Source organism: Oncorhynchus gorbuscha, linkage group LG19 (assembly GCF_021184085.1).
Source record: "Oncorhynchus gorbuscha isolate QuinsamMale2020 ecotype Even-year linkage group LG19, OgorEven_v1.0, whole genome shotgun sequence".
NCBI lineage: Eukaryota > Metazoa > Chordata > Actinopteri > Salmoniformes > Salmonidae > Oncorhynchus > Oncorhynchus gorbuscha.
Window position 1 is genome coordinate 2,107,161 of NC_060191.1, and position 4,452 is coordinate 2,111,612.

General features: G+C 51.0%; 1 pseudogene; it reads left to right on the forward strand.

Annotated features, from left to right (window-relative positions):
- The first annotated feature begins 237 nt into the window (after positions 1 to 237).
- The window catches only part of LOC124006463, a 278,406-nt pseudogene continuing 274,191 nt past the window's right edge, over positions 238 to 4,452 (forward strand).

The following is a 4,452-nucleotide window of genomic DNA, read 5'->3' on the forward strand; positions in this document are numbered from 1 at the left end:
GTATATAGTGTAACTGAGGCAGGTTTTAAGTGGCTACTGTCTTTCTTTTTGGGACGAATATAAACAGCTTTAACAAAACCTTCCTGGCAGATCTCTGATAGACAAGTGATGTGAAGACGACGGGTTCAAATGAAGGAACGAGACGCGAGTCCACTGAAGGCACGCATTTGTCATTTGCTGGGGGTGGAGTTAGTGACTGAACGAGCGCTGCCTACCAAATAGAGAGAGCGAGGAGAGAGGAGAGGAGGAGAGGGAAAGAGCGAGAACGAGAGACGAATGTGTATTTATGACGCGAGTATCGCAGGATGGATGGACAGACACTTAGAAAATGAAGAAACTCGTTGTTTGAAACTCTTTGCTCGAGGGAGAATAAAAACATCTTAATCAATTACGGATTCTTCAAATGCGCATCAAGTAGGGATCTACGCCAAATGAAGAACTTATTTTTTCAATGTAAACTCAACATTTCCGAGTGAGAACGGTGCGTAGGCGATGCACGCTGTTAATGTGAATGGACTCGGTGTCTCTCTCCTTTTGTTAGCGCTGTTTTCATCAAATTAGCGCAGCCCATATTCCGCTGCAGCCCCCTTGTCGGACGGCCAGCGGACAGCTAAGGACCCGGGTTCTATCTAGAAGAGAGACCGCTCTCCTGTGGTCGACAGCCGGACCTCTCACCTCTCATTCCCCGCTCTAAGAGAGGATCTTCTCGGTATGAAAGCTCCATAAACAGCTATTTTGTAGGGAACCCATCCCCGTTTTCAGACTGTGATTTTTGGGGGACGCGGGCTCGCGTTAGGGGGAGGGAGACCTCGCGTATCACAATGGAATTGGAGTTTGACAATACGTCCCCAGTGCGTTAAGGAACGGAGCCTTATTCCGTTACAGTACTGTATTTTACCTTCTCAACTGAAGTATTTTTTTCTTATTTAAAAAAAAAACGACCAAATCCGGGATGCCGCATTTCGTGGGGTGAAGGTTCCGAACGCGAGGAAAAGAAGGAGAGAGAGAGAAGAGAGGGAAGGACGGAGGAGAAAGAGAGATTCGGAGAGCATGGCTCTTGCAACGTTGTCTCTCTGTGTGCTAACTCTCACCTTGGCAAACTTGTACCAGGTGTGTGCCAACAGGCACGCGGTGCATTGGAACAGCTCCAATATACAGTAAGACCCCCTCTCTTCACGTTTCACTGCGGCGCTATTTGTGTGTATGCTATGTGTGTGTGTATGCTATGTGTGTGTGTATGCTATGTGTTTGTGTATGCTGTGTGTGTGTATGCTATGTGTGTGTGTATGCTATGTGTGTGTGTATGCTGTGTGTGTATGCTATGTGTGTGTGTATGCTGTGTGTGTGTATGCTATGTGTGTGTGTATGCTATGTGTGTGTGTATGCTGTGTGTGTATGCTATGTGTGTGTGTATGCTGTGTGTGTGTTTTACTGGTATCATGATGTGTCATGATACAGTTTTAGGGATGCCCATGTCCATAACCATTGTTTCTGTCAGATTCATTTACAAAGAAGAGTGAGTGTGTTTGTGTGTGCCAGTGTGTATGTTGATGAGTGTGTGTGTGTTTGTGTGTGTCTGCGTGTGTGTACACACTGATGAGTGTGTTTGTGTGTGCCCGTGTGTATGTTGATGAGTGTGTGTGTGTGTGTTTGTGTGTGTATCTCTGTGTGTGTACACACTGATGAGTGTGTTTGTGTGTGCCCGTGTGTATGTTGATGATTGTGTGTGTGTGTGTGTCTCTGTGTGTGTACACACTAATGAGTGTGTTTGTGTGTGCCAGTGTGTATGTTGATGAGTGTGTGTGTGTGTGTGTGTGTGTACATAGGACACCTGTATTTGGAAAATGAACCAAAGAGTCCATTTGTAACTAAGCCACACGTTCCGTTTTCCACTGATGAATCAGTCCACTGTATCACCTCCAGGTCTATGGTGGGTTGTCTCCTACACTATGCCCTCTGGGCCTTTATGGCAGACTGTCTGCCCTGTAACCCAGGGTCTCCGGTTCAAGCCCTGGTCTGACTGTTCCCCCTCCATCACTACCTGTCCTGATCCTTGCAGATCGGACCCTTTAGAGTCTCTCAGATTTCCAGGAGGTATTTCCCATGTCACAGCTCCTCTCTCTATCCCGCCACACACCTCACTGATCACCTCAATGTGTGTCTTACCCTTTTTCACAGACACACGTCACACCATCACTCTATCCTCCTGCTCTCTCTTTCTCCCTTCTCTCGTCTCCATATTCATGCAAGTTCTTCACTCCTTCCATCCTTTACAAATGATCTACGTTTTTTCTCTCCTCCAACCCTCTCTTCCTCCACCCCTCACTTCCTCCACCCCTCTCTTTCTCCACTCCTCTCTTCCTCCACCCCTCACTTCCTCCACCCCTCACTTCCTTCACCCCTCTCTTCCTTCACCCCTCTCTTTCTCCACTCCTCTCTTCCTCCACCCCTCACTTCCTCCACTCCTCACTTCCTCCACTCCTCTCTTCCTCCACCCATCTCTTCCTCCACCCCTCTCTACCTCCATTGCTCTCTTCCTCCACTTCTCTCTTCTCCACTCCTCTGTCTCTGTTCCTCTGGTTGGTCTGTGAGGACCTCTCTGTCTCTGTTCCTCTGGTTGGTCTGTGAGGACCTCTCTGTCTCTGTTCCTCTGGTTGGTCTGTGAGGACCTCTCTGTCTCTGTTCTCTGTTCTGTGAGGACTCTGTCTCTGTTCCTCTGGTCTGTGAGGACCTCTCTGTCTCTGTTCCTCTGGTTGGTCTGTGAGGACCTCTCTGTCTCTGGTCCTCTGGTTGGTCTGTGAGGACCTCTCTGTCTCTGTTCCTCTGGTTGGTCTGTGAGGACCTCTCTGTCTCTGGTCCTCTGGTTGGTCTGTGAGGACCTCTCTGTCTCTGTTCCTCTGGTTGGTCTGTGAGGACCTCTCTGTCTCTGTTCCTCTGGTTGGTCTGTGAGGACCTCTCTGTCTGTCCTCTGGTTGGTCTGTGAGGACCTCCTCTGGTCCTCTGGTCTGTGAGGACCTCTCTGTCTCTGGTCCTCTGGTTGGTCTGTGAGGACCTCTCTGTCTCTGTTCCTCTGGTTGGTCTGTGAGGACCTCTCTGTCTCTGGTCCTCTGGTTGGTCTGTGAGGACCTCTCTGTCTCTGTTCCTCTGGTTGGTCTGTGAGGACCTCTCTGTCTCTGTTCCTCTGGTTGGTCTGTGAGGACCTCTCTGTCTCTGGTCCTCTGGTTGGTCTGTGAGGACCTCTCTGTCTCTGTTCCTCTGGTTGGTCTGTGAGGACCTCTCTGTCTCTGGTCCTCTGGTTGGTCTGTGAGGACCTCTCTGTCTCTGTTCCTCTGGTTGGTCTGTGAGGACCTCTCTGTCCTCTGGTCCTCTGGTTGGTCTGTGAGGACCTCTCTGTCTCTGGTCCTCTGGTTGGTCTGTGAGGACCTCTCTGTCTCTGGTCCTCTGGTTGGTCTGTGAGGACCTCTCTGTCTCTGGTCCTCTGGTTGGTCTGTGAGGACCTCTCTGTCTCTGGTCCTCTGGTTGGTCTGTGAGGACCTCTCTGTCTCTGGTCCTCTGGTTGGTCTGTGAGGACCTCTCTGTCTCTGGTCCTCTGGTTGGTCTGTGAGGACCTCTCTGTCTCTGGTCCTCTGGTTGGTCTGTGAGGACCTCTCTGTCTCTGTTCCTCTGGTTCTGGTCTGTGAGGACCTCTGGTCCTCTGGTTGGTCTCTGTCTCTGTTCCTCTGGTTGGTCTGTGAGGACCTCTCTGTCTCTGGTCCTCTGGTTGGTCTGTGAGGACCTCTCTGTCTCTGGTCCTCTGGTTGGTCTGTGAGGACCTCTCTGTCTCTGTTCCTCTGGTTGGTCTGTGAGGACCTCTCTGTCTCTGTTCCTCTGGTTGGTCTGTGAGGACCTCTCTGTCTCTGTTCCTCTGGTTGGTCTGGTCTGTCTCTGAGGACCTCTCTGTCTCTGTTCCTCTGGTTGGTCTGTGAGGACCTCTCTGTCTCTGTTCCTCTGGTTGGTCTGTGAGGACCTCTCTGTCTCTGGTCCTCTGGTTGGTCTGTGAGGACCTCTCTGTCTCTGTTCCTCTGGTTGGTCTGTGAGGACCTCTCTGTCTCTGGTCCTCTGGTTGGTCTGTGAGGACCTCTCTGTCTCTGGTCCTCTGGTTGGTCTGTGAGGACCTCTCTGTCTCTGTTCCTCTGGTTGGTCTGTGAGGACCTCTCTGTCTCTGGTCCTCTGGTTGGTCTGTGAGGACCTCTCTGTCTCTGTTCCTCTGGTTGGTCTGTGAGGACCTCTCTGTCTCTGGTCCTCTGGTCTGTGAGGACCTCTGGTCCTCTGGTCTGTGAGGACCTCTCTGTCTCTGTTCCTCTGGTTGGTCTGTGAGGACCTCTCTGTCTCTGTTCCTCTGGTTGGTCTGTGAGGACCTCTCTGTCTCTGTTCCTCTGGTTGGTCTGTGAGGACCTCTCTGTCTCTGGTCCT